Raw genomic sequence first — 27,341 nt, forward strand, 5'->3', positions numbered from 1 at the left:
ACTTACCCTTTTAACGGCAAAACAATTAATTTATCCAATATTCAACACATGTATTTCCATTCAAATTATGCCCTTGAACTTTAACGGTTGATTGCCGTTTCGTTCCACTATCAGTTCGTGCCACTTATATTTGTGTTGTTTATTTTTCAAGTTAAGTTTCGTAAGAAATAAATGTGTTTGAAAACTTTCTTGTATGGTAATGGTATATAAAATTCAACTCATCGGACAAATTCAAGAACACAATGACACTTACCAAGTTTTCTGAACAACCGTACACAGCGCAAAATGCGGGAGCCGCGTGATGTCTATTTCCATATCCACGGGTGTGTTTATGTCAAATGCTAGTGTTTTTCAATAGATCGTATACTTATCTAAAAAACGGCGAAGTAGCGTTCACTTTAATTATTTTGATGATGTTATTTTGTAAATACTTTCTCGCGTTCTTTTCGAACGCATTGGCAGCCATATTGAATGTTGGTTGTATACTTCCGAAATTATGTGTTTTAATGACTCTCAAAAATGTTTTTAGTGCAGAAATTGTATTTTTAAGTATCAATTTCTCGGATTTATTTTATATATTTTGTTAACTTATTTGCGTTTAAATTTGATTGTTTGTTGTTTACTTGCGAACTATTTTTCATGTGTACGCTAGTGGATATGTAATCAGGTTACCATATTTACATTAATGAAATTTAACTGTTGTTTGTTTTTGTTTGTTTTGTTAATATTTTCTAAACGGGTTCAGCTATGTATGTTAAACGCAATATGAATTTATTTATTAATTTGGGAATAAAATCGCAATATGTATTAATTAAAATCAAATTTGAAGTGTCTATCGCGTGAATTGTCTCCTTGGGTTGAATTGTGTTTGGGTTGCTATTAACGCTATTAACGCTTCCGGCGAGAACTCATTTTATAGCGATTGCGCAATAAAAAACACCACTTTTTCGTAATTTTATCAAAAACTGGACTTTTCCCAGATATGACGAATACGCCATCGTGTAGATCGAGTTCTGGTCCATATACATGTCAAATTTCAGCAAAAGTTACAGACCAGTTTTCAAGACTCCCAAATCGCTGCTATACGCTGGAGCTTAACGAATTTTAGCCCCCTTTATCATTCGTTCGATTGAACGTCATCAATGATGACGTCCAATACAGCACTCATTCCATACTAGAGTTGCGACACCTTAAGGGTTTCGCGGGATGGAATGAGTGGAGAGTTCAAATCAAATTGAAAATCGATTATTTCAAAATAAAAAATTGGTACGAAAAAATATGTGGGCAGTGGGTACGAAAAAAAAAAATTTGGGTAAGAAAACAAATTTGAGTACGAAAAAAAAAGGGTACGAACAAAATAAAGGTACGAAAAACTATTTGGGTACGAAAAAAATGGGTACAAATAAAAAATTAGGTACGAACAAATTTGTGTACGAAAAAAATTTGAGTACGAACAAATGGGTACGAAAAAAATTTGGGTACGAACAAATTTGTGTACGAAGAAATAATGGTTACGAACATAATATGGGCAGGAAAAAAAACTAATTTGGTTACGAAAACAAATTAGAGTACGAAAAAATAAAGGAAACAAAAAAAATTAGGGTACGAAAACTATTTGGGTACGAAAAAAATGGGTACAAATAAAAATTTGGGTACGAAAAAATCTGGGTACGAAACAAATTTGGGTACTAAAAAAATGGGTACGAATTTTTTTATTTGGGTACGAAAAAAATGGGTATGAAAAAAAATTGGGTACGAACAAATTTGGGTACGAAAAAGATTGGTACGAAAAAATAAATGGGTACGAACAAATTTGGGTACGAAAAATATTTGGGTACGAAAAAAATGGGTACAAAAAAAAAAATTGGGTACGAAAACAATTGGGAACAAAAAACATTTGGGTACGAAAAAAATGGGTACGAAAAAAAAATTGTTACGAAAAAAAATTTGGTACGAACAAAAATTTAGGTACGAAAAAAATGGGTACGAAAAAAATTGGGCAGGAAAAAAAAGGGGTACGAAAAAAATTGGGTACCAAAAAATTGGGTACGAAAAATTTGGGTACGAAAAACATTTGGGTACGAAAATAATGGGTACGAATTTTTTTTTAGGTACGAACAAATTTGGGTACGAAAAACATTTGGGTACGACAAAAATGATTACGAAAATCGAAAAATTGGGGTATGAAAAATCTAATTTGAATTGTCTAGCCCGTGAATTGTCTCCTGGGGGTGAATTGTCTTGGGGTTGCTATTAAGGCTACATGTACTTCCGGCCAAGCCACGTGTTTATAGCGATTGCGCAATAAAAAACACCACTTTTTCGTGATTTAATCAAAAACTAGATTTTTCACAGTAATAACGAATACGCCAACAGGTAGATCGCGTTATATGTACAGTTAATGGAAAATTTCATAGGGCCATACATTGTAACTCTGTGAAAAATCATCTGACCAGAACCGGCTGATAATAAGCATGTCTCCTCTTGGTAGTGAAGCTTCCCATTAAGTTTAATTGAATTCCAGTCATTAGTTGCTGAGAAATAGCCCGGACAAAAATTGTGCACGGACGGACAGACGAAGCGGCGACTATATGCTCCCCCCTTAAAAAATTTGGGGAGAGCATAATAAAAAAGTTGTGGCAATTTAAAGGTGGTACGCAAACTTTAAAATAGATTTATCAATTATATGCTTATTCTTAGTGAAAAAAGGGCCATTATTGTTACAAAATGCTTGATACAGTTATCTGCTTTTGTTTATACATTGGGGTCATGTTGGTTAAGAAGCAAAATACATGTATGAAAGCAATATGTCAATGGACATAGGAAATATATTCGAGGTAGTACGCAAACATTCCAATGCGCGCACCTACGCCGGGGTGAGTAGGATAGGTCCACTATATATATTTCATATATAATAGTCGAGCTAAAAAGTAAATATACTATAAACAACAAGCTTACCTCAATCACAATTTTAATGCAATACAGTTAAACAACAAGGGACAAAATTGTCACAAAACCAGGTTTTCATTGTGAAAAAAAAATCTGATAAAGGGAGAAAACTCAAACTGAACTTTTGAAATGACCAAAAAAAATTAACCCCCTTTGTAAGTTTTTTTTTTTTTTTAAATCTATTTTTAGTCGTGGCGACCTTGACATTGGAGATATTGACGTGATTCTTTCGTGGGACACACCGTCCCATGATGGTGAACAAATGTGCCAAATGATTTTAAAATCTCACAATGAATGACATAGTTATGGCCAGGACAAGCTCATTTATGGCCATTTTTGACCTTTGAACTCAAAGTGTGACCTTGACCTTGGAGATATCAACGTAATTATTTCGCGCGACACACCGACCAATGATGGTGAACAAATGTGCCAAATGATTTTAAAATCTGACAATGAATGACATAGTTATGGCCCGGACAAGCTTATTCCGCCAGCCCGCCAGCCAGCCAGCCAGCCCGCTAGCCCGCCCGCATTCGCCAATCTAATAACCAGTTTTTTCCTTCGGAAAACCTGGTTAATAAAGTTACAATGATATGCCAGGGATTGAAACTAACTTTTTGCTATTGTGGGCAACCATCTTTAGTATTTTGGTTGCCCAGATAAAGAATAACGAGCCCAGAAATATGAACATGTGAATATTATTATACATTTTTTTAATAAAATAATAGATAATTATATACATTTGCTGACAATACACATGTTCAATGCATGATGTATTATTATGAGCCTGAATTGAGTCATGTCCTATTCCTAAATAATGAATGTTATTTAACTAGTATTGATCCATGGTGATCAATTGTTTTTCAATTTTTATTGCACTGAATTGTTTTAAGATTTAAAAAAAAGAAGTTTACCAACTTTTGAAATTGAGTTGCCCAGGCCAAAATCTACTTGCTCCGGGCTCACGGGAAACCACATATTTCCATCCCTGTATGCTCTTCATTTTCTGATCTTCCATCCCATTCTCAAAATTAATTTTAAAGCACAATATTTTTTAATAACATTTGTATGAATTACTAACCATTATCACCCAAAACACAATTTTACAACGCTGTAATCGTGTCGTAGAGATTTAGTTTACTATTATCAGTGTTCTCTTTAAATACCGTCAGCCAGCGATTCTGCCGGTTACATTTACTCTTACATTTACATGACGGCTTCTTTTCCCAAATATATCAAGTAAATGTCATAAATGCTTTTGTTTTACTGCATAGTTGCCGGCCATATAACTGGTACTCAATTTTCTGGAAAACACTGAATTATGCATGAAAAACACACAATACTTAAAATCTAAGATTCGTTTTTAAAATAAATTGACACTTCCAGCTTGTCGCCATTAAAATCCAAAGATTCAAATAATTTTCCACGAGGTACGTCAACAATTGCGTAATCAAATGAATGAAAAATAAAAGTAAAGAAAGCCGGTGTTTACATAAATTCCAGGTTGATAAACACAACAAGGTAAATGTACCTTGTAGTCGGTGAGATATAATAATAATACAGTTAGTAAGGCTCGTACCCTGGGTACGGTAAATATACTAAAACGTACCCAGAAATTTTAACACTAAATCGGTTGTTGTCGGGTATTTTGTAAAAATTAATTATGTTTACATTTATGTCAATTTTCTGTTCAATGGCATTTATATTATCAAAACTCATTGTTAAAATCAATGATGTGATTTAATTTTAAATCTTAAATTGTTTAAAGTCGCGTCATTGTATGACGTCGTCAAGTATAATATTTTCCGCGACATCGCACGCTCACTTTTTACCATCATAGATTTTTTTAAAGAAACATTATTTGGTTTGCAAGGTCCGTTAAATGGGGAACACCATATTCGGTATTTATATTATGTTTTAACAATTAATTCATGCTGTGTAATAAATATTGTATAAGATATTTCGATATTGATTGAAAATGTTTCAAATTGTTATTTATGAAACCTCTTATTCTAATGAGTGTATGCTATTATATTATACTTTGAAAAGCATATCTGTTGTACTATAATCTTATTATTCATTTTTTATTGTTAATTTCATTTATTGTAGAGAATCGTCAATGTTACATCTAGGCGCCAATGCTTGTCGTCAGTGTTAGTCGTAAATGCTTGTGATCATTGTCGTCAATGTTAGTCGTCAATCCTTATCGTCATTATACATGAAGGAAATAAAAGCAGAAACAGAGACATATTCTTGATTACTTGCTTATTCCTACGGCGTCCTCTCAACACTCAAACTAAAAAGCATGTTGATGCAGATTTTTTAAAAGAGAAGGTTGTTTAAGGTAAACAAAATTGTTTTACGTTATCGGTAGCATGTTTAAGGACATCAGATTTTTGGCGGATAAACAACTCGGATACAATCTAATATTTGCGGGTATGTTTAAGTTTATTTACCGTACCCGGGGAACATGTAAGTAAAGTTAAGAGTACCCAGGGTACATGTACCGGTAAGTAGTACCCGAGCCGAGAATGACCAATCGAGCCTTAGTAAGTGATTGATGGTGTATGGGATAACATGCACTGAGGGTGTATATTTTTCATGGACAAGTCAATTGAAGGTGTTAGAGATGCATTGATCCATAACATTAAAAAGTGTAATTAACCAAGGGCTTATTAAAATTAAAACGATGATATTACATTGTACCAGCTGTTTATTGTTGAGTACTGTAAGCTTGCAATATTTTAAATAATGTAAACAACTTACCTTGTATTAAGTTGGCACATTGTTGTCAGGTGTAGAAACTTTTTATACTTATTTCTGTTAAGTTGCACTGGCTGAACCAAAAGAATTATGTAGTCGTTTCTAAATAATCACGAAACAACCTACTAATGCATATATGCTTGCCAGTTGCTGAGTTTGTGCATTTCCATTCATTATACTATCGGCCTTGGCAAACAGCGTAGACTCAGATTAGACGCCGCATGATGTCTGCTATTTGGTACGCAGAAGATTTGCATATCCACGGGTGTTTTATGTCAAATGTTATGTTTTTTCAATAGATCGTATACTTATCTACAAAACAGCGAATTAGCGTTCACTTGACATCATTTTTAATTATGTTATTTTGTTAATACTTTCTCGCGTTCTTTTCGCCTTTGGTCGACGCCGTCTGCTATTTCGAACGATGAAGATTTCCATATCCACTGGCGTTTTTTTTTATGTCAAATGTTAGTGTTTTCCAATGGATCGTATACTTATCTACAAAACAGATAAGTAGCGTTCACTTTACATTGTTTGAGATGATGTTTTTTTGTAAATACTTTCTAAGCGTTCATTCTGACGAAGTCGACCATTTTGACGGGTGTGAAGAAATACCGAATTTCCCGTAATTACCAAAATCCCCAGAAATCCACGAGATCCCACGAAATCCCCATTAATATTGATTATTTATCAAAAAAACTGCGTATTTTAATATAGACTGTTGCGAAATACACGGAAATCACTAATGAAACATTGTTTTTATCAAAGTTTGATTTCGGGGATTTCGGTAGGGAATTCGGTATATCCACACCGCATTTTGTAATTCCGGTTTTGTCAAACTTGCGAAACGTTTTCGTGATTTAATCAAAAACTATATTTTTCCCAGGTATAACGCCTACGCCAACAGGTAGATCGCATTCTTCTCCATATACATGTCAAATTTAAGCAAAATTTACCGACCAGTTTTCAAGCGCCTCAAATCGCAGTGATTTGCCTCAGCTTAACGAAACTTAGCCCCCTTTATCATTCGTTCGATTGAACGTCATCAATGATGACGTCCAATACATCACTCATTCCATATTTTGTGCATGGAAATCGGTTTTCATGGTTACAGGACAGCTAAAACCTTCAAATACCTTGTAAACAATTAATGATTATATTAGGGAAAATGTAGATACAAACTTTGGAATATACTGGTACAGTTTTTAAGACATATTTTACAGTGTCATTACATTTGCTTAAATGAAGTAATTGCTAGTTTTCTTAACTGATCCAAATTAACAGCAAACTACTTTAGAGCAAATCAACACAAGGGACCATATCTATTGAGATAGACACTATGACTTTGTATCTGCATTTTGAATGGAAGTATTTTTTTCTTACATCAGTTTTTAAACAAAAAAACATGAACAATTTATTTTTTTTCCCTAGAATTTCAATAATTTGATTATTTATGGTGTTTGCATGGTAACCAATATAACTTTTTTAATGTTTTCTTATTATTGAGTAGTATTTACTATATAATAATAAAAATTTGTATGCTATTGATTTATTCCTGAACTTGTAGATTAAATAAAAATATATAGATTGACATGAAGAAAAATAAAGAAATTTTAATTTTTGTGTTTTAATAGGAATGTCTAAAGCAGCCTTTTCACCTTAAATTGCGAACAATTGCAAAAATCTTAATTGTTCCGTGTTCAACATACATGGAAGCTTCTGAAAATGTGAATAACTCAATTTCGTCCATGTACCCAATTTTGACCAAAAATCTCAGGACAGGCCACACACACACATACACACACACACACATATATATATATATATATATATATATATATATATATATATATATATATATATATATATATATATATATATATATATATATATATATATATATATATATATATTGGTCTTAACCACAATATACCTTTGACCTTTCGCTGTTTTCGCGCAAAAAAGCTAGCAAAAATAGTATTTTAACCTCATTACAAATTGTTTTCTGAATTTCAAAATATGCATTAGACAACAAAATGTAATTGTTTATATTCGTGTGCTTACATGACTATGTTAACACGTGTATGTTTAAAGTGTAAATTCGAAAACAACACATGTCAAAAAAAACTTTTTATCCCATCATCAGACGTGCATTGTCGAAATAAACTCCTGTGGAATAAATTTTCCTCTATGTCGGCAGTGCTGAAGTAGAGCTGTCCGGCGCGGCGGACTGTTATGTGAGGAGGATGGTAATATTACTCGGAATCAACTATTAAGTAATCAGTTTTAGTAAAATCGAATCAGATTAAACAAAACAAACAATTTGATACAAAGATGTAATATGTTTGAAACACAAAATGCAACACAAACAGCAAAAAAACTATATTGTTTACAAATATTAAGTGCGCGTCCTCATGACGTCATTATTAAGAGGGACTACTTTTTGTATCACGGTTCAGTAGTTAGCAATAGTTTACATTGTGTATGACTTTTCTTGTCAATGAATGGCTAAAAATCAACACAATGCAATAATAAAATATATTATTTTCATTTAATTGGAAATAAACTGTTCAGAAATAAATATTTAAAATATATGAAATGTTTCTTTTTTATTTCATATATTTTATTATATAAGTCAGCAGCAAATCAAGTCGTCTGCTTAAGTCTTAAATGTCAATTGTGATTGAAATAATGAAAAAATAAATAATACACAATCAAGAATTAAAATAAAACTGCAGCAAAACATATTTCATCAAATAAAATAAATTTTGACAACAATGTTCAACCAAGAAACAGGTGATTTTGATGTAGTATGGGATGGTTTGTTTTCAAATGCTGTGGAATTAAGTTTGGAAGAATTTGAGCACAAATATGGAATAAATGCACTTCAATTTGATGAGGATTTAACTGAGAATAATGCCCCTGAGTCAAATTGTGATGATCAAAATAACACAAATGTAACAGTTCAAAATGAAGCCAAACATCTCAACCAGTCAATTCCAAATGAATTTAAAAACATAGAGCTTTCTGAAGTCCGACAGTACATCACAAAAGAAGAAAACAAAAACACAGCAAAAAAAACATTAAATGACACAAAAAAAGTTCCAGAGGTTTCTACTGACAAAGGGTGAGATCAGGAAAATGCATCAGTTGGATGTCGATTTCCTTGACGAGCATATTGCAACGTTCATTCTATCCCTGCAACGCGAAGATGGCACAGAGTTTGAGCCGAAAAGTATCCGTGCCATCATCAGTAGCCTGGACCGGAAGCTGAAAAGACACAAATACCCTTTTAGCATTATGAATGAGAAAGGGCCACAATTTTCTCTAACAAGAGCTACAATGCTAAAAAGAAAAGCCTGAAAAAGCAGGTAAAAATAACTTTCTTTTTAAAGATGGAAATGCATTATTTTGTTAAATATTTATCAATTGGTATGAAATGTGTAAAAAAAAAATTATACATATATTTAAAATTAATATAAAATAAAATAAAATACAAGAAGAACATGTGTCGAAAAATGCGAAACAAGCCAGATATTTAATTCTGAAGTCAAAAATATCTGTACAGTCGAATTCGCCAGTACGTATGTCATGCATGTACGCTGTGAATCTACATTTAGTTTTACAAATCATTTTAATTTCCTGCAATGATATTTGTTCACACCACACAAGAACACTAACTGCAATCATATTAAAAAGACAAATGCTTTGGTTTATTGTAGGAAATTATGTACGAAAAAATTTCCGTTTCAATTGGCTCGAGGGGCTTATTTGGCTTTGCTGCATTTTATGAAATTTGTCTTCAATGCATAATTGTTCTTGCCTATTTTGTGTTATTGTTACATATTTTTAGCAATATATTACAATTTAACACACATCAAACTCGTGCATAGCCATTTTAACCCTTTGCATGCTGGAGAATTTGTCGTCTGCTAAAATGTCGTCTGCTGAATTTCTAAAATTAGCATTTTCTTCGATTTTTTTTCAAAGAATATTATCAGAATAGCAAACAGTTTGGATCCTGATGAGACGCCACGTTCTGTGGCGTCTCATCTGGATCCCAACTGTTTGCAAAGGCCTTCAAAATTCGGTTCCCGCACTGAAAGGGTTAAATGAAAGCAAATACCGGTATAAATTCATTACTCAACACTGTACTGGATTATTTAATGATAACTATGACAGTTTGTGATATATTGACAAAACGATAATATTTTTGTATACTGACTGCGGTATTTCTTTAAGCCAACAGTGATTTTCACAGTTTACAGCAAGTTTGTTGCCTTTTTGGAAAAGTACCTGGGACCAAACAAATCTGGAATTTTTGTGCGTAAATTCAATAGATTGGGATTTTTCGCGTGAATCTAGAAATAAGGACGAATAAAGAAATAATTTTTACAATTCTAATGCTATAAATAATAATGTGTTTTTCTTTTTCTAAACCCCCTTTACTTTTATTTAGGGAAAGGGCAACCGGCCATGTGAGGCAGACGTACTTACCGACCATGAAATAGATATAATGTGGCAGAAGGGTGTCCTAGGTCCTAACAGTCCAAAAGCTCTTGTCCACACCATGTGGCTAAACAACTGCTTGCATTTTGGTTTGCGTGGCACGAAGGAACAATACAGCCTTAGGTATAATCAATTTGATACCTGAAATAACAGAATTTAAATTTAAAAAACAAAACAAATTAAAAACTTCGCTGTTTTGCATAAAGTAAGTTTTGGTAAGTTTCACACAAAAAAAATCTGAAAAACACAGCAACAAATTAAATATTATATAAATATTAAGTTCATGTCAGACAGGATGACAGTAAATTTGTCAACTTGAGGAAATTTCAACCTCCGCTTCACCTCGGTTGACAGTATTTTACCAAAAGTTGACAAATTTACTATCACCCTGTCAAACATGTAATATTATTTATTTTATTATACTGAAACAGCTATTCAAACATAAACAATTTATATGAAATAGAACTATGAACTATTTTAATATAAAAATTCATTAATTTGGTCGTCTGTTAATAACTGAAATTTTAGGAAAACTGCGATTTGGGCAGTATAATTTTGTACCATTCCGCATGTGATTGTTAAGGTAGCGGGCGACAGTTTTTTGGGAAATAATATTTTCACGAGTGGCGCACAAGTGGCCACAATAAAGTGAAAATATACATTTTCTATGATCACGAGTGAATTAAAATCGTAAATCAACGAATCCAACACATTTTCTTTTTATTGTATGCCTTTTTCACAGTTAATATTTATGGTTAACGAACGAGCTTAACTAAAGAATTTTGCTGGGATAATGACATCATTTCGTCAAAGAAATGACATCATTTCACAGTAAACAGTGAAAATTATCAATAAATTTCACTATTAATTTCTATTGTTTGAAACAGTGAAATTATTAATTTTAATTCACTAACATTTCTCTATAAACCACCGGAAAGCATAAAATAATAAGTAATAAATTACTGTAATATTTACAAATTATTTTTTTTTCCAAACAGATGGGGGGATATTAAACTGAAAATATCTTCTGATGGGACCGAGTATTTGGAGCTCAATGAACGTCAAATCAAGACTAGAACTGGAGAAAACTTGAGCGATGTTAGAAGAGTCACCCCGAAAATGTTTGCCACCAATGAAAATGACCCCAGAAACCCAGTTGCTTTGTACAAAATTTATGCACAGAAACGCCCAGCCAATTTTTGCGATGTGAACGACCCATTCTATCTCGCTCCAAATACAATAATGAAGCAGGAGTCCGAGTCTGATCACAAAGAAAGCGTGCAATGCCAATGGTTCATTCGTCAAAAAATTGGGATGAATAAATTGAACAAAATGCTCAGGGTGATGGCAACTGAAGCCGGGCTACCAGTTGAAAAACGCCTGACCAATCATTCCACTCGCAAGCACCTGGTCCAAAAACTTAGAGAACACAACATTCCAGCCACTGAAATTATGTCTGTCACTGGACACAAGAATGTACAGTCAATTTTAAATTACTCAAATGTAAGTCATGAGCAACAGAAAAAATGGTCCAACATACTTGCCTCCCATGGTCAAATTGCAGAACCAATTCAAGGCAGAAAACACTCTGTCACCAGCACGGCCACATTTTCGTCAACGCAGCCCCCTAGCCAGCCGGAACAACACCAGACCGAAGGCGAAGCGGAAATTCTACCCGAAACACAAGTGCAAGTTCCCCACCCACAGGCAAAGTACAGCTTTCAGCAGTCACTGTCCAGCTCATTTAAATCCCAATTCTTCGGGGCAACGTTCAACATCCAGAATTTTCATGTACACAATAACTAATCCAGTATTGCAATAACACCTTTAACACACCGTAAATCCGACAAAAAGCATCGATTTGCTCTACACACCAAGTCGACTCACGTGCTCGGCCTACTGTGTAGAAAAACAAATTCTAAATGAACCTGACTCTTTACATCGCTTTAAATATAATTTAGTAATTGTTTTTAATTTGGTTGAGTTTTGTTAACATATGTAAGTAGCTGTTGTCTTGTAAATAAATGAATTGTTATTGTTCTGCTTGAAATATTCTGGTACTATTTTCTTACGCGGACCTCTTTACAGCTAAGGTCGAAAAACACTGTTTGCTTAAAATAACTTCGGGATTTTCCGTGTAGTTTTATTTTCCTACTCTATTTTAAAAGAAATAATTAACGAATAAGAAAAATGATGGGATAAATCGAATTCACGGTCGATGCCGAATAAAGCGAAGTTTATTTTGCTCGACCTAGTATTCTATATATTGCTGCATCCATTTAAATATTATCACATTGGCGGTGTCACAGTTACCAGTGCAGTAAGCGGCTTTTGATATCCGAAAGCATTTATAATTATTGAAATTTGTAACGCTTATAAACTTCTAGTCATCAATATACAACGCTAATTATATAAATTGACCTGAACATACATCGATGCCAATCAATTGAAGAAAGTTCTAATATAGCAAACGTTAATATAAGTTACATTATTTTGAATGAATGTATACATCTAAAATTTAACATACAAAAGGTGCCACTTAATCAAGACCCAATACAAATGTTTATAAATACATCTGTATTGCTAAAGTTATATTGCTTATAATTGTTAATATTGGTTACGCAGTACATTATAAAGTAAGCATAGCATATGCGTAATATTAAAATGAAAGCTCGTAAATAATAATTTTAAGAATGGAAACATAATATTAGTATAAACGCATCACCGAATACATACGATATAAAATTTGGAAAACAGATGAAAGGTGGGAAGAGATGAATACATGGAATTTATATAACTTTTAATATAATCTAATCAGCAGTCGTCATTCTTACAACGTGGTCATTAATATAATCTACAACGTGTCGAAACAAGACTGTTATAAGTATATAAAAAAGGGTTGAAAAAAATGTCCACCATTTAAACCATGTTTAAGGACGTATACTGCAAATTTAATTAAAATTTCGCTATACCTAGAATAAAGTCATGGGTCACCGGTGTTGTTCATTTTTTATTCGCACTTGCACAACACGCCTATTTCATCACACGAACAAATCACCAACAAAATAATAACATAAAAACTTGATTAAATTAACGGGAAAAGTGTTGAAAACAACGTCTATTTCTCACAAAATAAATAAAACTGATTTTATTTGACTGCAAATTTCTTTATTTTTAAACATTAATCGATTGATTCATGTGTTTTATCTATTTTCAAACAAAATTAAAAACAACAGAATTTGAAAATAATGCAAATAAATAAAATGCATCAAAGTCATTTTTATTTTTACATGCCTTTCTGTACATAGATGTTTTCCAAATTTAGCTAAATGTTTGATGAGTTATAACTTAATACAAATATAAAAAAGAAAACAAAATGGCACAGGGGTCGTTTGTTTACAAATGCAGTTTAAATGCATGCATTAAAATACAATTTAAAATCACAGTGGAAAACCATGAACATGAAGCAGGTCAAAACACATAATAGTACATGTATTGCTGTATGTCAATGAAAAACTAGATTTAAATGTAAATGGAAACACAAATTATAAGGTATCAAGATAAGTTAAAGTAGAATAATACAGTAAATAACTTAAAACAAATGTTTTTTCACTATATTAAAGGGGCATATCAATGATTTTAAGAGTGTATGCTGCAGTGTTAATGAAAAGTTTGCTATATCTAGAAATCGATTTTTTGGGGGGTTTTAGCTAAAACCATCTTTTGTGAATAAAAAAAAAATATATGGGTCACCGGTGTTGTTCATTTTTTATTTGCACTTGAACAACAAGCTTATTTCAGCATAACAAAAAATCACCAATAAAGTAATAGCATAGATACTTGAGTAAAAAAGAAAGAAATGCTGCAAATAAACTATATTTAAAAAAATATATATAATACTGATTTAATTTCACTACACATTTATATCTTTTTTCAACATGAATCGATTGATTCATGTATTTTAGCAATTTTTAAACAAAAACAACATAATTTCACAAATGAAAATTAATAAAATGCATAAGTCATTTTTATTTTTATACGCTTTCCTGTATCTAGATTTTGTCCATATTTACCCAAATAATTTATGAGTTCTAACTTAATAAAAATATAAAAAGAAACCCATAGGTCACTGTGGTCGTTTTTTTACAACAGCAGTTTAAGTGCATGAAGTAAAATACAATTAAAACAAAACATCGGGTCAAAACACATACTAGAACATGTATGGTTATGCAAATGAAAATGTATATGAAAATGTATATTAAAATGTAAATGAAATAATACAATGTATGTAACACGATCAGTAGTAAAAGTAGGTTAATAGAGCATCAAACTGATACCAAAATGTATATCATTCATTTCTTATGGCATATCGGCGATATTTATAGTAATTCTTGACATGGCTTGACCAATTTATTTCGGCATGCCAATACAAAAGTAGATTTAAATATTAATGAAAACACAAATAATGTGTAGCAAAATCGGTAAAATTAGGATACAGCATCTCCTTGGCATGACTTGATCAATGAATTGCTGTTTTCCAATGCAAATGTAGATTTGATTAAATATTAGATTTAAATGGAAAAAAACACATTTTTAATCATGTGTGTCGAGCTCATTAAAGTAATGTTAATTACGTATCCAACTTAAAACAAGGCGAACACAATACACTTTAAGGGGAATATCAATGGATTTAGTTTTAATTCATGACAAGACTTGACCAATTCACGGCATTTGATTTGTATGCATAAATATATCTATAAGCAGTAACAGATTATTGATATTGCTATGAACATATGTATGCAAAACATGTTTATGTTCACAGTCCGTGTACGATAAAAACACAATCCAACTAAAGAATTGCATTTTTATGAAACCTTTTACATACTAAAAACATGTTAACATGTGAAAAGATATATTAAAGACGGCAATTGTGACGTACATGTTAAACACTTATCCACTACCTACATCGACTTCATTATCTATAATATTTTTTTAATATAATAATCTATATGTCTTTGAATGCAATGTAATAATACTAACATTAGTATTGATTTGTTTTAAAAATCTACATTGACGCGCATTTCCTAAAGTACTGAATGCATTTGAAGGACGTGCGCGGAAGTTTACATTATATTTTTTACTTATAGAATATGTTTGATAGTTTTTTAGTTTGTTAAAATCATATTTTGCTGATAAAAATGAAATAAAAACCGTGGATGACGGGTGTTACTGGAGTTTTAAGTTTATATTGGGTTTTAAATAATACGATTATTTCAACGTGCGGGTTCGCCTCACAGATATGCCTATAAGGATTGTATTGAGCACAAAAGTGAGAAAATTGTTGCAAATAACGTAATGCTCTGTGTTTATCTATAACTATGATTAATATTTTATTTTAAACATCCAATTGTTGGCAACAACTGATAAGTTTCGGGTTAAAATTAACAAACAATTCTCAATTTCACCTGTATATACACTTACCATTGTTGTAAAAAAAAACGTGAATAATGCCAATATAGGGCAGAATATGATATATATATTGACTGATTATCAATCATAACAGAAATAAAGGATATTTCTTTGCTTTCGTAAAATTAATTTTATATCATGAGCAATCAGAACATTATTATTTTCCAATTTTCTTTTGATCACGAGTCATCCTATTGTAAAGTGTTTAACAGGAAATTTCAAGGACATGATGACATCAAATGAACATTAAAAACATCCTTTTACAGAAAAATGTTAAAGTTATTAATACTTCTCGCATTTTTTCGCTGTTTGAAATGATAAGTTTCAACATTAAAATATATCTCCCTATATAAGCATATATAATAATTCTTAATTTAAATACCTGTTAGTGGATGTGAACATGAACTTTGAATTAACGACTCTTTCTTTGGATTTACATCATGATGAATATGGGTTTAAAAGCCTAACTGTCTGTATATAATAATTTGTGTAATCATATTGTAATAATCACTAAACAGCTGAAGAGTACATACCTGTGTTGATCAGATACACACAGAGGGCAGCACAGCTGTTTGCGCAGGTTGCAGAAATGGTCAATTTTACGTTCCTTATGAACATCACAAGTTTGTAGAAAATCCACCACCTTTTTTGAACAAGGCCATTTATCTATATCAACCCTTCCAATAGAATTATGTTTTGCGAACAATTTACCATGCAGATGAATACAGTTTCCACAATGAAATCGTTCACACTGTTTACAATAGAAGTTAGCACTGGTCTCAACAGTATTCTGGTCTTCACAGGTATTGCAAATATAGTCCTTCACTTCATTAGATCTGGGCTCAACTGAAGACTGAGATTTTGTTGCCATTTTGTAGATTAACTAGTTTTAACAAAGTCACTTTCTGACAACAAGCACATCTGCATCAGTATATAAACGTATGGTACATTTATATTATATACTATTTGTATTAGATCAACAATTACCACTTATAACATGACTCAGAAAATCTCATGTGAACTTGTAAAACATTGCCCAACGTATAATCCTAAAAGCTCTTTGCGGCACAGTTTTGTGGGACTAGTGACCAGCCTCACTACGTCACGATGTAAACTGTCATGTGAGAACATGTACAGTGTCAGTTTACTTTAAACCCACTGGAATGAAATTGTAAGAAGTGCTTTGCATAAACTGCTAATTTAAACTGACTTAACGGTGCCTTTTCACAGATTTCGGCATGTTTTGAAGTTTGTCATTAAATGCGTTATATTGATAAATGTAAACATTAAATTTTAAAAGCTCTAGTAAAAAATTAAAAAATAAAATTTAAAAAAGGAAAAAAAAAAGTAGCCTGCAGCAGGGCTCGAACCAGTGACCCCCAGAACCCTGAAGTAAAAACCCATTAGCCACCTGCATGAGATATCCTGCCAAGCATGCATAGGACGCGTATTTTATACTTTATATAAGCAATCTTTGTAGTTTAACAAATTAAAACGACAACAAAAGAACTCTCCAAATTATTCAATCGTTTCGCGTTGCAACGCTTTATAATGTTTAGGTTTTTAAATCGTCAAAAGATGCATATAATGGCTATATTAGACCATGGCAAATGTTCAGTAATACTGTTTCCTCACAAATATCATAACTAAACCGAAAATTGGCGAATCTGAAACAACTTTTTTCAATTTTATCAATTTACCAAACTGTGAAAAGATCCCTTTAAAGCATAGAAGTCTACAATGAAGATAACATAAGTACAAATTACTGCCCGGTTAATAAGAATTGTACATTTTATTTAAAACTAGTTCTAGATGGGCTATGTTATGACGTTTGAACTTGAATTGTGACTTTGACATGGGTCTTTGTAAAGAATACTTTTTAACGATACAATATAGTCACTTAACTTATACAGAATGTAAAATTGTGCCTAATATGCTAGCCAAACTTACTTTAAAAGGGACATTTTCATGTTTCGGTAAATTGACAAAATAACAAAAAAATGTTTCAGTTTTGCAAATTTTCATTGTAGTTATGATATGTATGAGGAAACAGTAATACTGAACATTTACTGTGCTCTAAAACATTCATTATATGCATCTTTTGACAATTTAAAAATGTGAAATTATCAAGTGTTGCAACGCAAAACAATTGAATAATTTGCAGAGTTCTGCTGCTGTCGTTATATTTTGTGAAACTACGAGGATTGCTTATATAGAGTTTAAAATATAACAACCATGAGTATGAGCATGGATGGCAGAGTGGGCTAAGCGATAAACTTTTACTCCAAGAGTCAGTGATTCGAGCCCTGGAGTTGGGCGTTACTTTTTTTTTCTTAAATTTTTTTTACTAGAGCTTTTTAGATCCAATGTTTACATTTATCAATATAAAGCATTTAATGACAACTTTCAATACATGCACACATCTTTGAGAAGGTCTCTTTAAAGAACAACGTTTTATGGATTGGTTTCATATATTTTACATATATATTATTCATTTGAATACTAGGCCACATTTGGAAAACATAGATTGGGAACGTCTGACGTATTGCTGTAGGACTTGATAAGGCACGTCAGACTTTAACTTTATATAGCACTTTGTTCTTCAATCTTGGGAGGTATATACTTGTTTAATACATTTTAAGTTACAAAATAACATAGATATTTACTTGTCTAACAATTGCTTTCACAACAATTCTTCATCAACTTTAAACTTTAATATTTTCCTAATTCTGAAAAAAGCATTCTTCCAACAGAATTCATGCACTATAGGCATTTGTTGTGAATCGTTGGTCTGCTTAATTGTGTAATTTCACAAAATATAATCAAGAACAAGTAACGCTATAAGTCACGTTTAATGAAGAGTCATGCAGGAGATTGTTTCGTTAAATTACTACATATGTTTATTGTTGGGTACATTTAAATTATCTAGCAGAGAGAATTATATTGGCATTCGAGACATCAGTTTATCAAACACCAATATTATAATCTTGAACATTTGAATTTAATAATATATTGCAAGCACTTCATGTGACTTAAATAAAACTTTTTTACTACCTGCCACATGTTTGATAAAAGGGAGTTTCGCATAACATCACACAAACGCAATAAATCAAGGCTATAAGTGAACACATTAATGTCTTTGAGGCATTCTGAAAACACTAAAAAATCTCCAAAATGTTTGCCTTAGACACTTGAAACATCAATTAACTGGCCTCCAGAGCCCAAACAAACGTACAAGAGCATATAAAACTTGGCACAAATAAACAAAATATACTTGGCAATATTTACATAAACTTCTTTGAAGAATATGATTATTAATGTTGCTCTGTTTTGCTGTGTTCATTGTAAACATCAATGTAAACTTGTGTTCCCTCATGTAAAAAGATCATAAATATGGAATCATTCAGTACTTAACAGCTGATTTGGAGGAATAAGTGCTGATTTAAGAGTTTTAAGTTTTGAGAACAGGCTGTCGCATGGATCTGATCCCAACAAAAATGGTTTCAAACCAGTAATTGACTTGTCCCTTATCTCATTAATAGCATTGTTTTCCATGAATGAAGAAAATAATCATTCACTCTTTAAGTCTTGTTTCACATGTATATATACCATATTAAGATTCGTATTGAATTAAGTTACAAACTCATCTATACAGTTGATTTATAAAGTAGCACATTAAATAACCAAACAAATTGTAATAAAACTCATACATGTGTATTGCCGTACGTCTTAAACAATAAATTTTAGATAGATTGTTAGTTTAATTCTCTCAAACATGCATCTACTACGTTTCAATTAAACATGCTTTATTCGCATGTTTTCAAAACTGTGCCCTTCGCTCCCATGGTGTGTACAGTCAAACCAAATGTAGGCATGCTCCTGGATGTGTCCAATCACATTAATCAGTGGACATTTCTGTTGTAAAATGATCGTTGGTAAAAAACACATTTAGTATTTATGTCGTTGTTAATGCATAAAATGGTCTTTTGGCAAAAGACATACTTCATACTGCCTGAGCGATACTTTGTTAAATGAATGATAAAACAATTGCTTGAAGGATGCAAACAAAAAATTAAATTAAATGTGTCAATAATTGTTGATATACATTTTCAATTTAGGCGATTAAAATATCACCAAATGGCCAGAAAAACACATCTTATATCATGTTATTGTTCTAGTTCAAATTATAATAATAGTCAAGTTGGTCATTTTATTACTGGGGATCTTAATTTTGTTGAAATGCAAAACCTAAGAAATTTACTGCGACTAGGCCCTTAGTATAGACTTGCTATTCCAATCGATTTTCAAAGTAAGATAAAAATGAAAAAAAAAATGCGGGGAGATTCTGGGGTGGGGCGTGGGGGATTGTTTGGGTGGAGTCTGTTGTGGAATATCAGGAAAGTGTTGGTTTGTCAAAGTATCAATCAAATCTGATAATAAATAAACATGTAATGGTAATTTTAGCAAAATTTAATAATTTGATCTTAGGAGTCAAGGTCGTTCAAAGGTCAAGGTCAAATTCAACTTGCCAGGTACAGTACCCTATGATATTAAGAAAGTATTTTAAGTTCAAAATGCAATGATACTTCAGAAATACAGTGTATCTAGAAAAAACACACACAAAATATTCAAAATCAAAAAAGGGCCATAATTCCATCAAAATGCCAACCAGAGTTATGCAACTTGTCATGTACAGTCCACTTATGATAGTAAGCGACTTTTCCAAGTGTGAAAGCAATTGCTATGAAATTTAACAAGTAATGTGCACCAAAACACAAAACTAATCCTATATAACAATATATAGGGCCCCTAAACCAATCACCTGCACTACTCTTTATAACCCTCCATAGAACCCTTAAACCAATCACCTGCACTTCTCTTTATTACAATCCTTCAGGCCCTTAAATCAATCACCTGTACTATTCTTTATAACAATTCATAGGGCCCTTAAACCAGCCAGTCAGTTTTTCTAGGTATTCTAGATTATTGTAGTTTCTTGACAGCATTAATTTCGCATTGCAGCTGGATATAGATGTCTTGAATATCAGAGCTCCAGATAAGGGTCGTATTTTCGTAATTACGAATTATTTTCGTACGTATTTATTTTAAAATATTGTCGTACCATTAAGAATTACAAAATCAAGTTACGAATATTATTTTTACAACGGTTCGTATCGATTTTTATTGAGTTCTTTTCGCTTATTAAAGATCTTTGCGGTGCTTATATAGAATGGTTATCGGGTTTGTTTAACAAAGCGCATTTTTTCCAATAAAAGCGGCGTATACAGTCTATCTGTCAAAAAGCAATGGCAGCGCCAAGAGAGCGTCCTAAAAAACTGCAAAGCGTCCAAAAACACGCTGTTAACATATTGTACGCATAGTGAGCCGAAGTTAAATGTTTAGAAAGACATTATAGAAAAGATCTTATACGATGTTGTATGTACAGTTGCCGACAAGGGAAAAGCTAAACAAAAACGCGACACGACGGGTCCAAACTTAAACACACAAAAAAACATTGGACGAGTGGAAGGGACAAGTCCCGTGGCTAATCGTTGAAAAGATTGAAGGGAAGACCCGTTTTAATTGTGATATATGTAAAAATTCATCAAAGGCATGCAATCTAGGCACAGTTTGGGCATATGAAGGTATTTGAAAAATAAAATTGTATAATACTGAAAAGACACTGTTGAATTTGTATAAATAAAGTTGCTAGTATGTTTATTTGATTTTGTTTGCATTAAAATACATGTAACCATTATTATTTATTTTTAGGTCACTTTGAAAAAATAAGAATTATTTTCCAAAACGTAGTAGTAATGTTAAGAATAAAATTTCAGAGTTAAGAAATCTTTTTGAAAATCTGGTAGTAATTTAAGAATTTCACAAAACCTTATCTGGAGCTCTGAATATTGAAAAAAACTAGAAAATAAATCTAGTTCACCTAAATGCAGTCCTTTGTAAAAGGCTTGTGAGTAATTATCTATGTAGTGTGATAGGTTTTACAGTGATTATAGAGCTCATTATTTGTGTTGAATATACTTTCTTTTAAAATTTAAAACAATACAATCAGAAATCAAACATGAGATCTACTATGGACAAAGAACCCACTGTTTAATGTAAATCTATTCTATAATTACTCCAAGCTAAAAGGCCTCCCGTACCTGAGCATTATATACTCCCATGAATACGAAGTTCAGGAAATTTTTAATTATACAGTATTTCTGTGAATACAAATAACTAGTCCAGAAAACACACAATTTCAAATTAATTTAATTAAGTCATTTCCAAAAGTTTGAAAGAAAGTGTAGTCTTAAAATTACATACCGGTAGTATTTCATACTTATCACAAAATTTGCAGGAAAAAATGTGTTTTTTAAATTACGATAAATCAAAATTGACAACTTGACAATTCTTAATTCTCATTAAAATTGTGACATAATACACTGATATCTAAACACTTATATGTGCAAAATATTTCAGAAATACCTGTGATTATTGAAGGCACACTTTGTGCAGAACAGCTGACTGTGGTCATCACATAACATTTCAATTCGTTTGCCCTTGTGCGCTTCACACTTTAATAGAAATTCCTCCACCTGTTTCTAAACTGGCCATTCTTTCATGTCATTCCTTCCATACGCTGAATGTTTTTTAAACCACTTATCATGCAACTGAATACATTTCCCACAATAAAGTTTCAAACATGTTTTGCAGTAATATTCTGCATTTGCATGCTCTTTGCATAACGAACAAATAAAATCCTTTACTTCATCAGCGCCTATGGCAAGAGAAGACATAGAAAAGTCAGCCATTTTAATAATTGACTTTTTAAGCAAACAAAACGTAACAACTTAAGTTCAGGAATATTTTTAATTGTACAGTATCTCTGTGAATACAAATAACTAGTCCAGAAAAGACACAATTAAATCTTTGTGTAACAAGAGAGCCAAGATGGCCCTAGTTGGCTCACCTGAGAGGAGTCAGTTCATTCAATCTATACCAAATGTTAAACTTGACCTAGATATTGTCCAGACAAACATCCTGGTCAAGTTTCATCATTATTGAACCAAAACTCTGGCATATGGAGTGATTTTGTTTTTGTAAGATTTGACCTAGTGGCCTATATTTTGAGATGACCCCCCTTACCAAACATCAAACTTTGCTTACAAAAATAAATATTTTGACCAGGATTCATGAAATCTGAAACAAAATTGTGACCTCTAGAGTGTTTGCAAGGATTTTGTATAATATTATGAAAGTTTGGAAAATCTAAGGGCAATAATTATGGCATTGATTATGTGATATATATAAAACCAATCTTTTTACCAAGTTTCATAATGATTGGGCAAAAAATGTGGATTACCATTTTTATTCATTTGCTTCTTAAACATCTACGTACATAAATTTTAGAAGATAACAACACAATCGGGTTCAACATAGAACAGATTAAAGCTAAAAATGCGCTGTTTTGGTTTTACGTGTAATATAGATGTACAGTCATAAAATTAGAAACATACCACTTATGCAAGTAATGTTCATTTCTCCGGGTGTCCGCTCACGCCATTTCTTCTATATTGCCTGAAGCTTTCGATAACATCATTCACATTATCATATATGTCGAATTTGATTCGCTCACCGGCAACAGTTTGTCTATATACCGCACCATTAAAATACCACGCACTGTCAATATTTGGATGCAGAAGAAGCCTGTTGATTAAGCCCTGGTTCGGTTTCGTGACATCGTCAACCAGCTTGTAACTGTTGCTCTTAATTGGAGCCCGTTTCCGCATGATGGCAGATTTCGCAGAGTTGTTGCGTAGCTTTATAAGTACGGGGCGAATCTGCCCCCTCTTGGTAGGGATACGGTGCAATGCCACTATATCTATTGCTTGAAGGTCAACTTCCGTGTGGGTCTTCAGAATTTGTCCTACAGTTTTTGCAAGTGTTATTTCATTTTCTTCTTTAGCTTCTAGTATATTGAGGATTTTTATGTTGTTTTTCATCGAATATTGTTCGTTGTAGTTTGCCTTTTTATGTGCAGTTTTACTCATATCATAGGTTTTTTCAATTTGCTCATTTATGGTTTTGTTTTTGATCTCATTGGTCTTTTCGAGATGTTCATTTTTTTCTCTTAGGCTGTCCATTTTGGATTGCATATCATTTACTTTTTCGTTGATCATTTGTTCAATTTTTGTGTGTGTGCTGTGTTCAAGGTTTTTCATAAGATTTGTGATGTGTTCACTATCAGCTGTTCAACTTCATCTTTTTTTAGCATGCCTTTGACATCATCCCTTAAATTTGTAATTCCCTCATTCATGACTTGAAGTTGTACCTGTATTGAATTCAGTTCCTCCATACTTGAGTTACTGTTATCACTATTGTCTGGCCTATATTTTTTGACAGCAGGCTTTGTCTGTGGCTTAGTCCCCGTGAAACTAAGTTTTGGCTGGTTTTTTGTTGTCTCGTTGCTCATGGTTTAATTGGTACAAGTACAGTTTTTTTTTTAAAGTAGATAATTGATAATCACTATAGTCAATGGTTATAATCCTTTTGTAATCCTTTTACACTCTGCTGATGTTTAGGGGTTTTGTCCAGGTGAAATTTGATGTTTGTCCTACAGGTAAACACTCAGGTGTCACAAAAATATTTAAATCTTTTGATATCTACTTCTTCAAACTACTATTTTATCACATAAGTTTTCCAGGTTTTCACTTTTTTACAGCATCTATTAGTACTTCATGCACATGTTGCACTATAAATTACTACTTTTACTTCACTATATGCATGTATTTTAATGCTTTTTTGAAGAGCAAATTTATCCACACATCTCTCCAAGATGACCTTGGCCTGATTCTTGATAATATAGGAGGAATAAGTAAGTAGTGCTTTGATAAATTGATATTTTTATCGTTCATACATTTTCATTTTCTATGAAATTACATTTTCTTAGCAGGTACTAAAGCATCTCAAAATGTTGGTTATTACCAGTCATTTACATCTGATGAATGGCATGTGATTGACACTGTCACTATTGGCTGTTGATTGCAGCCTTCAATTTACTGCAAACATAATTGCTTACAAAATATCCTATATTTAAATCAAGAGTAAACTGCTTCACAATTAAGCACATGTTTGGAAAATTCACCAACCACCATATGTCATTTAATGTTTACACAAAGTTTAATCACTTCACAGTGCGGGCTTTTAAAATGTGATGCTTACTGTCCCATATTAAACACAGAGCAATGACAAAGTATACATTCCAGTGATAAATAACCAGAAAAATACTCAGACTATAATCACTAATAAACAGTATTTCCCAGAATAAGAGACGCAACTTTTTTCTGGATGAAAGTTGTCTGCGTCTTCTATTCTGATGCATTTTATAAAATAATAAAATAAAAAAAACAAAAAGGTCAGAATTGCATAACCTCTTTAGAATAGAAACCAACTAGTATATGACTTGTTTTACTGTTTTCATGAAACAATTATATATTTTACACATAATGTGTGTAAATCACTTTACAGTAATACCAGATTATATCAGACAATCCCTAACAAGTGCCCTATGTATTCAGCCCTCCTGTTTTATTTTTGACCCCAAAACACAAGTTGGACTCTTGCTCACAAAAAACCTGTGAAAGGCAACCCATGTGTTATAATAATATTATTTACAACATAAACATTAGTGAACTTTTATTTAAATAACCTTAGGGATGTTCCTCATCAGTTGTTTATATTTGTATGAAAGGGCAGTTTTATGTTCCTGCTCCAGATGTATGTGTTTGTTGTTTAATAATAATAAACTAAAGCTTTGTCACAGACGTGACAAATACCCCCACATGCCGCATTGACACAGAATATTCTGCATGTTGTCTTCACAAAAACAGCCGACACGATGCTAAATTTTTTAAATGCACTAAGTGACCCCATGCCCTAGTTTTTGACCCGGAATGGCCCATGTTCGAACATGACCTACACATCATCTAGATACAACTTCTGACCAAGTGTTGTGAAGATCGAATGTTAACTACTTGAATTAGAGAACGGACACCATGCACAATGTTGAAAATGCACTAAGTGACCCCGTGACCTAGTTTTTGACCTGCCATGACCAATGTTCGAACTTGGCCTAGACATCATCTAGATACAACTTCTGACCAAGTTTGGTGAAGATCTGATGAAAACTTCTTGAATTAGAGAGCAGACAACATGCTCAATGTTTAAAACGCACTAAATGACCCTGTGACCTAGTTTTAACCCGACATGACCCATATTCGAACTTTACCTAGACATCATCTAAATACAACATCTGACCAAGTTTGGTGAAGATTGGATGAAAACTACTTGAATAATGAGCGGACACTGAATACGGACCGACCGACCGAAGGACAGACCCACCGACCGACAGACAAGCTCACTCCTATATAACTCCCTTAACTTCGTTTGTGGGGGTATAATGAAATAGAAATGTAATGAAATTGTGGCTATTTTACACATGTTAACTAATAATAACAGAAATAAGATCCAGGCCATGCAATTTTGTTACAGGCACTTAAGCAATGTAATAAACAGATGATATAAAGCTGCCATCTTAAAAACTTGGTAATTAGTTAGAACTGCAAATGAGCAAAAAATCAAATGAAAATATACCCATAAAAAACATAATGTCTTTGTCATGGCATGGTTGTTCATGATTTAGTTGTTTTATGCAGCAAACAAAATTATCAGATTTTGCTAACCAAGATTAAACAAGGGCTGTTTGTAAAACATGCAAGCCCCCCATATGGGCTGTCCGTTGTACTGGCAGCCATTGTGTGAATACGACTTTTGTCACTGTGACCTTGACCTTTGACCTAGTGCCTGAAAATCAATATGGGTCATCTGCAAGTCACGATCAATGTACCTATGAAGTGTCATGATCCTAGGCAAAAGCGTTCTTGAGTTATCATCTGAAAATCATTTTATTAATTCGGGTCACCGTGACCTTGACCTTTGACCTAGTGACCTGAAAATCAATAGGGGTCATCTGCGAGTCATGATCAATCTACCCATGAAGTTTCATGATCCTAGGCGTATGCGTTCTTGAGTTATCATACGGAAACCATTTTACTATTTCGGGTCACCGTGACCTTGACCTTTGACCTAGTGACCTCAAAATCAATAGGGGTCATCTGCTAGTCATGATCAATGTACCTATGAAGTTTCATGATCCTAGGCCCAAGCGTTCTTGAGTTATCGTCTGACAACCACCTGGTGGACGGACCGACTGACCGACCGACCGACATGAGCAAAGCAATATACCCCCTCTTCTTCGAAGGGGGGCATAAATATTAGTTATATTAATCAATTATCTATGATAAGAATAACAGTGCGAAGGGTTGTTAAACAATAATGCGTAAAAGACCCAAACCATGTTGCAAAGGATCGAATATTTTATGTTTGTTTGTTTGCTTGTTAAGTTATATTTGTTATATTTACCACTTCAATCGGTCTCTACAGTGTCCTTCTCCAAGATAGAATCACTCTACATGACAACAACCTACTCACAATATGTTATTGCAATACCTCCATCCAAACTAAATGTATTAAGCAGAAACTCTATATTTCTATATTAAGTGACAGTGACCTTGAACCAAATGCAATCTCAA

The 27,341-nt window shown here is 32.6% G+C and overlaps 1 long non-coding RNA gene across 1 annotated transcript in view; it reads right to left on the bottom strand.

The window, feature by feature from the left end:
- LOC127833954 (uncharacterized) overlaps nt 1-27,030 on the bottom strand; it is a 387,168-nt gene extending 360,138 nt beyond the window's left edge. The window contains exon 1 of the long non-coding RNA XR_008027692.1: nt 26,887-27,030. This is a non-coding gene — a long non-coding RNA (uncharacterized LOC127833954). The remainder of the gene's footprint in view (nt 1-26,886) is intronic.
- Nucleotides 27,031-27,341: the final 311 nt, after the last annotated feature.

The sequence above is a fragment of the Dreissena polymorpha genome, chromosome 6 (genome assembly GCF_020536995.1).
Source record: "Dreissena polymorpha isolate Duluth1 chromosome 6, UMN_Dpol_1.0, whole genome shotgun sequence".
Taxonomy (NCBI): Eukaryota; Metazoa; Mollusca; class Bivalvia; order Myida; family Dreissenidae; genus Dreissena; species Dreissena polymorpha.